We start from the raw sequence: 8,349 nt of genomic DNA, 5'->3' as shown, positions 1-8,349 counted from the left end.
TGGATCATTTGAGGTCAGGAGTTCAAGACCAGCCTGGCCAACATGGTGAAACCCCGTCTCTATTGAAAATACAAAAATTAGCCAGGCAGTAGTGGTGTGCACCTGTAATCTCAGCTACCCAGGAGGCTAAGGCAGGAGAATTGCTTGAGCCTGGGAGGCAGAGGTTGCAGTGAGTGGAGATCGCACCACGGCACTCCAGTCTGGGCGACACAGTGAGACCCTGTCTCAAAAACAATAAATAAATTTAAAAAGACAGTCTTGGATGCTGTGATTTTGGATCACAGTCTTGGAAAACAATAGATAGCAGGTAGAGAGCAGTCACTGCAAAACAAACGGAAACCGTCATGTTTTTGATCCAAAGGGATTGAGATTTCTCAATAAACTATTTCTGTTTAGAACAGGGAGTTGGAGTTGTGCCCAGGTGGATGTTATTGGGCACAGGCTGTATAGAGGTGGGTCTTAAATCAGTACCAGGAAAAGCCAGATGTAACTTCCAAAGATGGTTGCAACAATGTTTGCCAGCCCATATATTCCTCTAGAACCGTGATACCCCTTCCATTGGGAAGTGGAATTTGTGTAAGCTCCCCTTACATCTAGGCAGTTTGTGACTTGCTTGTAACCAAGAGTATCTGGCAGAAGTAATGCTGCATGATTCCAAGGCTAGATCAGAAGAGATAAGGCACGCTCTCTCTCTCTTTCTTTCCTTCTTGTTTCAATGGAGTCTCACTCTGTCACCCAGGCTGAAATGTAGTGGCATGATCTCGGCTCACTGCCACCTCTGCCTCCCAGGTTCAAGCGATTCTCCTGCCTCAGCCTCCTGAGTAGGTGGGACTGCAGGCTCGCGCTACCATGCCCGGCTAATTTTTATATTTTTAGTAGAGACGGGATGTCACCATGTTTTCCAGGCTGGTCTTAAACTCCCGAACTCAGGTGATCCGCCTGCCTCAAGCTCCCAAAATGCTGGGATTAAAGGCGTAAGCAACCGCACCTGGTCGAGGCTGCCACTTGCATAAAAACACTTGTACTGGAGACCGAAGCGGCTATGTGAGTCCAACTGCCCAGAGGCTGCCATGATGTGAGGGAGCCCAAACCAGCTCCCGTGGAGAGACCACATGGAGAAGGCCTGAGACAACATGGAGCCAGGAGAAGGTAAGAGAGAGCGAGAGCGAGAGAGCGAGAGAGCGAGAGAGCGAGAGAGCGAGAGAGATCCACCCACCCACCCCCAGCTGCTTCCCTGTTCCAGTTTCAGCTGCCAAGTGACTGCAACCATATGAAATTCCGAGTCAGAACTGCCCAGTTGGGTTATTCCCAAAACTCTGACCACAGACACAGTGAAAAATAATAGGATGACTGTTGTTGTTTTGGGCCACCATGTTTTGGAGTGATTTGTTACCAAGCAATAGTAACTAGAAAGAGGGAAATGTGCGGAGCATAAGGAGCGTGCAAAGAAAAGCAGCCTTGAGAGGTGAGAATGACCATATAATGACAATAACAGAAGCTAACATTTGAACGCTTTCTGTATATCGGCACCATTCTCAGTGCTTTGCATTAACTAACTCATTTAATCCTCACAGGAACTCTACCATATGAGTGCCTTCACTATCTCTGTGTTACTGAAGGGAAACAGGGCAGAGAAGCCAGAAATTGGCTTAGAATGGAAATTGAACCCAGGTGTGGCTTCCACAGCCCTAGTGTGAGCCACTCACCTTACTAGTTGAGGAACCTGTGCTTGGCTCAACCAATCTTGCCATTATGGTTTTTCCGTCTGTCCCTCAGATCACAGTGATTGGCTCTTGCATGAACACGTGCCCTCGGTTGGCCTAATCAGAGTTAGCCTCATTTCTTTGGCTGGAAATCTGAGCCAAAGGTGCTCTCCTTTGCTTGTGGGGTATGAAGGAGGTTCCCTGTGGCCAGAGGCTGGAGGCAGCCATCTTGGGAACTTCCACTGGAAAAGATAAAGCAGAGAGGTAAAAAGAAATGGGGTCCCGGGGGAATGGTGGCTCACGCCTTTAATCCCAGCACTTTGGGAGGCCAAGGCAGGCAGATCACTTGAGGTCAGGTGTTCAAGACCAGCCTGGCCAACATGGTAAAACCCAGTCTCTATTAAAAATACAAAAATTAACTGGGTGTGGTGGCACATGCCTATAGCCCTAGCTACTCGGGAGGCTAAAGCGGGAGAATCACTTGAATTCCAGGGAGTTAGAGGCTGTTGCAGTGAGCTGAGATTGTGCCACTGCACTCTAGCCTGGGCAACAGAGCCAGGCTCCATCACAAAAAAAAATAAAAAGTAAAAAAGAAGGAAGGCAGAAAGAAATGGGGTCCTTGGTGATACGGCTGAGCCATTGTGTTAACTTTGGCTGAAGCCAGCACAAGTGTGGATTTTCCAGCCACAAATTCCCCTTACAGCTGAAGCCATTTGAGTCAGCTGTTGTGGTACTTGCATCTAGGCGAATCATCAAATATTTTACAACCAGTCCAGGTGCGGTGGCTCACGCCTTAATCCCAACATACTGAGAGGCCAAGGCAGGAGGATCGCTTGAGTTCAGGAGTTCAAGACTTGCTTAGGCAACATAGTGAGACTTTGTCTCCAAAAAAAAAAAAAGAAAAGAAAAGAAAAAATGAATTTCATAACCAATACTTTGGGCACTGACCGAGAAGCATGGTTCACTTCAGTGCCCGATATTGACCTTTTACTTCCTGCATTGTGGAGCGGTCTGGGAAGTCCTGGGAGAGGGACCAGGGCAGCTGGAGTGGCCATGGTGGGGTACGTCATTGGAGCGACTTGAGAGCATGATTTACCAATCAATAGGGAAATAATTCAATATTTCAACAATCAACATAACCTAGATATACCCCAACAACATTCCCCGCAGACAGCTTGTCCAAGCTGAATGAGCTTTGCTTGCTGATGGATACAACACCCCGCCTTTTTTTGTTTGTTTGTTTGTTTGTTTGTTTTTTTGAGACGGAGTCTCTCACTGTCGCCCAGGCTGGAGTGCAGTGGTGCGATATCGGCTCACTGCAACCTTCCCCTCCCGGGTTCAACCGATTACCCTGCCTCAGTACAACTCCCTTTAGACGTGAGCTAGTGTGAATGGATTTCTGTTTCTTGCAACCGAGCATATATAGAAGAAGGAAAAAAAAAAAAACAGATCCCCTGACAAGCTTGAGTCATGAATCAAACGTTTAGGAAATAAATAGCAGTCCAATCTCGCTTTAACTGTATGAGGTCATCTTAGCTTCGGGTCAGGCTGAAACTCTGCCGAGGTTTTTGACCATGAGCTCTGCCAAAGGGTCCGCACCCTTTGGCCCAAGAATCCCTCCTCTGAGACACACAAGGAGGTCCATGGGGGCATTATTTATAATGGGAGGAAATTGGAAACAGCTTCAACCTCTGGCAATGCTGCCCTTTTGAATAAACATAGTGCAAACATTAGAGATTGTGTTTATCCAAAGATGTTTTAACAGGGGAACAGCTTACATTTTAAGAGGGGAAAAAACAGGGCTGTATAAACAATTTGCTCACACAGTTATGTAAAACACACACGTGCACACACACACGCATTTAAAAAGCTCACATAGAATAGAAAAGACTGAAAGGAAATATATCAAAATGTCAACAATCATAGTGGTACAGGAATTAGGGATGGGAGGGGCATCTTTGCCTTGCTCGTTTTCCACAGTCCAAATGTTGCTTAATGAACACCAAACTCTCCTCTTTTTTTTTTTTTTTTTTTTTTTGAGACAGAGCCTCGCTCTATCCCCCAGTCCAGAGTGCAGTGGCGCGATCTCGGGATCTCGGCTCACTGCAACCTCCGCCTCCCGGGTTCAAGCAATTCTCTGCCTCAGCCTCCTGAGTTGCTGGAATTTACAGGCGCCCACTACCGCGCCAGGCTAATTTTCATATTTTTAGTAGAGACAGGGTTTCACCACCTTGGCCAGGCTGGTCTTGAACTCCTGACCTCGTGATACACCCACCTCGGCCTCCCAAAGCCGGGATTACAGGCGTGAGCCACCACACCTGGCCTAATTATTGTATTTTTGGTAGAGACAGTGTTTCTTCATGCTGGCCAGGCTGATCTTGAACTTCTGACCTCAGGTGATCCACCTGCCTCGGCCTCCCAAAGTGCTGGGATTATAGGCGTGAGCCTCTGCACCCAGCCCAAACGCTTCTTTTATAAATTTTGTTTTCAATTTTTAAACTCTTATATCATGACAATTTTCAAACAGACACAAAAAGTCGAGAGACAATAAGCTTACATATACTCATCACCCAGGTTCAAGAATCATCAATATTTTGCCATTGCATCTTCTTTCTCCTCCCCATTTTTCTGAATACTTGAAAAAAAATCACACGCTGTAGTCCCAGCTACTCAGGAGGCTGAGGCAGAAGGATCACTTGAGCCCAGGAGTTTGAGACCAGTCTGGGCAGCATAGTGAGACCCTATCTGTAAAAAAATAAAAATGAAAAATAGGCCAGGCAGGGCCGGGTGCGGTGGTTCATGTCTGTAATCCCAGCACTTTGGGAGGCTGAGGCAGGAGAATGGTGTGAATCCAGGACGCATAGCTTGCGGTGAGCCGAGATCACGCCACTGCACTGCAGCCTGGGCATGGTGACTCATGCCTGTAATTCCCGCACTTTGGGAGGCCAAGTTGGGAGGATCACTTGAGGCCAGGAGTTTGAGACCAGCCTGTTCAATATAGTCTTGTCTCTACAAAAAAAAAAATTTTAAAAACCTTAGCCAAGCATGGTGGCCAGTGCCTGTAATCCCAGCTTTTTGGGAGACTGAGGCAGGAGGATCACTTGAGTCCAGGAGTTTGAGGTTATAGTGAGCTATGATCATGCCACTGCACTCCAGCCTGAGCAACAGAATGAGACCCCATCTCTAAAAAATTAATAAAATTTTTTTTAAATTACAGGTGATAGGAATTATGTTGTTTCATTGGTAAATACTTCAATGAGCATCTTGAAAAGAAAAATAGGGTACATTTTCTTTTCTTTCTTTATTTTTTGGACAGGGTCTTGCTCTGTCGTCCAGACTAGAGTGCAATGACACAATCTCAGCTCTCTGCAACCTCAAACTCCTGGGTTCAAGTAATCCTCCCACCTCAGCCTCCTGAGTAGCTGAGATTACAGGCCCACCCCTCCACACTTGGCTAATGTTTTTTTAAAATGTTGTGTAGAGGCCGGGCGCGGTGGCTCAAGCCTGTAATCCCAGCACTTTGGGAGGCCGAGACGGGCGGATCACGAGGTCAGGAGATCGAGACCACCCTGGCTAACATGGTGAAACCCCGTCTCTACTAAAAAATACAAAAAAAACTAGCTGGGCGAGGTGGCGGGCGCCTGTAGTCCCAGCTACTCGGGAGGCTGAGGCAGGAGAATGGCGTAAACCCGGGAGGCGGAGCTTGCAGTGAGCTGAGATCCGGCCACTGCACTCCAGCCTGGGAGACAGAGCGAAACTCCGCCTCAAAAAAAAAAAAAAAAAAAAAAAAAAAATGTTGTGTAGAGATGAGGTCTCACTGTGTTGCTTAGGTTGGTCTCAAACTCTTGAGTTCAAGCAATCCTCCTACCTAGGCCTCCCAAAATGCTGGGATTACAGGTGTGAGTCACCACACCCAGCCAAGGCATGGTATGTGGGCATTATCCAACCACAATGCCATTATCAAGTCTAACATAACAGAAATTCCTTAATATCTCCTAAAAGCCAGTTTGTGTTCAAATTTCCCTAATTGTCTCAAAAACAAATTTTTACAGTTGTTTGGTGTGAATTGGAATCCAGAGAAAGTACATTCATTGTATTTGGTTTTGAACTTTCTTCTTTTCTACAAGCGGTAAAATTTATGGGTGTGTGTGCGCTCGTGTATAAGCCTGATTCTTAAGGGGTTTTTTTTGTGTGTGTGGTTTTGATTTTGGTTTTTGAGACAGAGTCTGGAGTACAGTGGCATGATCTCGTCTTACTGCAACCTCCGCCTCCTGGGTTCAAACGATTTTCCTGCCTTAGCTACTGAAATAGCTGGGATTACAGGCATGTGCCACCACACGCAGCTAATTTTTGTATTTTTAGTAGAGACAGGGTTTCACCATGTTGGCCAGGCTGGTCCTGAACTCCTGGCCTCAAGCGATCATCCTGCCACGGTCTCCCAGAGTGCTGGGATTACAGGCAGGAATCATTTCGTCCGGCTCAATTCTGAGTTTTGACAAATTCGTAAGTCATCTAATCACCATGGTATGGATTCATGACAGTTTTATTACCTCAAAAATTCTCTTGGGCTTTGTAGACAAGCATAGTTGGTTTTTATATCTCTGCATTTATTGTTCCAATGGGAGGAAAAGCAATCGTGGGAGGTTGTTTAAGGCCTGGGGTTATTCAAGATTGGGGAGGAGTCTACCAGCAAAAGCCCAGGATTAGGCAGGAGGAGACCGGGACTCCAGGCCTGCTCTTCCACTTGGGCCTTCCTCTCTCTGAGCCTCAGTTTCCCCATCTGTAAAGTGGGTGCTGTGAGAACCCCAAGAGTTAACAAAGGCATCCAGGAAGCTCTCAACCGTGGCAGCTCTTTCTTCTTCTTTTTTTTTTTTCTTTTTTTGAGACCGAGTTTTGTTCAGGCTAGAGTGCAGTGGTGCGATCTTGGCTTACTGCAAATCTCCTCCTCCCGAGTTCAAGCGACTCTCCTGCCTCAGCCTCCCGAGTAGCTGGAATTACAGGCATGCGCCACCACACCCGACTAATTTTGTATTTTTAGCAGAGATGGGATTTCTCTATGTTGGTCAGACTGGCCTCGAACTCCTGACCTCAGGTGATTCGTCCACCTCAGCCTCCCAAAGTTCTGGGATCACAGGCGTGAACCACCTTGCCCGGCCCTCTTTCTTCTTTATTTACAGCCTCTGAGTCTGAGTCATCCCGACCCAGGCACTAGCCCTACACAGAGCAGCCAGCCCTCCTGGTCACCTGCCCACTGCTCCCCCACAGACAACCTGACACTGTGTTCCGTGCTTTATTTTAAATTATTTTTTATTTTTGGAGACAGGGTCTTACTCTGTTGCCCAGGCTGGAGTGCAGTAGCATGATCACGGCTCACCACAGATCTCCTGGGCTCCAGTGATCCTCCCACCTCAGCCTCCCAAGTAGCCTTGGGAGTACAGGTGGGTGCCACAATGCCTGGCTAATTTTATTATTTTTTGTAGAGACAGGGGTCTCACTATGTTGCCCAGGTTGATCTCGAACGGCTTAAGCCATCCTCCCACTTTGGCCTTCCAAAGTGCTGGGATTAGAGGTGTGAGCCACCATACCCAGCCTATGCTCTGTGTTTTCTACCTTCAATAGCACTCACATTCTCCCCTTCCCTTGGTGGGGCACGGTGGCTCACACCTGTAATCCCAGCACTTTGGGAGGTTGAGGTGTGCGGATCACTTGAGGCCAGGAGTTCAAGACTAGCCTGGCCAACATGGCAAAACCCTGTCTCTCCTAAAAATACAAAAAATTAGGCCAGGCATGGTGGCTCACGCCTGTAATTCCAGCATTTTGGGAGGCTGGGGCAGGTGGATCACTTGAGGTCAGGAGGATGAGACCAGTCTGGCCAACATGGTGAAACCCTGTCTCTACCAAAAATATTAAAAATTAGCCAGGTGTGGTGGTGTGCGCCTATAATCCCAGCTACTTGGGAGGCTGATGAAGGAAAATCCCTCGAACCCAGGAGGCGGAGGTTGCAGTGAGCAGAGATCGTGCCACTGCACTACAGTCTTGGAGACAGAATGAGATTCTGTCTCAAAAAAGAAAAAATAAAATAATCTCCTTCCCCAACCCACAGTACCCAGGGCCTGCCCCTCCTGGACTCTCCACGGCCCTGCCCATCTCCGCTGCCTGGGTGCCTGCCGGGCCGGCCTCCTCCCTGGACTCCAGCCTGCCCTTATGTCTCCCTTGACCCACTCCCACCCAGCCACCCACAAGCACTTTCTATATCTGACCATAGCCCCCCATGTCTCAAAGAATAACTCGAGGCCTGCCAAGCGCCTCCCTTCCCCATAGGACAAAATTATTTCCAGTAATAATCACGGAATGAAATGAACAATATTAATAGCCAGAAAAGAAATGTAAACAGTGGAGATTTTCTTTTCTTGAACCTCATATATGTAAAGTCGTGCCAGTAAAAATTAAATTTAAAAGTAAACATTACAGTACCAAAAAGAAAGAAAGAAAGAAAAATAGCACTACTATTTATTCAAAGTTTATTGAAAAATTCAAAGTTGGAACTTGGGTTTTTGGGTTACAGTCTGATATAAAATTGTTATGTAGATAATTGTGAGTTTTTTCATCTTGAGGAGAAAGAGACTGGGAGGGAGGGAGGGAAACA

This window comes from Macaca nemestrina, chromosome 20 (genome assembly GCF_043159975.1).
Source record: "Macaca nemestrina isolate mMacNem1 chromosome 20, mMacNem.hap1, whole genome shotgun sequence".
NCBI lineage: Eukaryota > Metazoa > Chordata > Mammalia > Primates > Cercopithecidae > Macaca > Macaca nemestrina.
Note: the sequence above shows the minus strand (reverse complement) of the source record.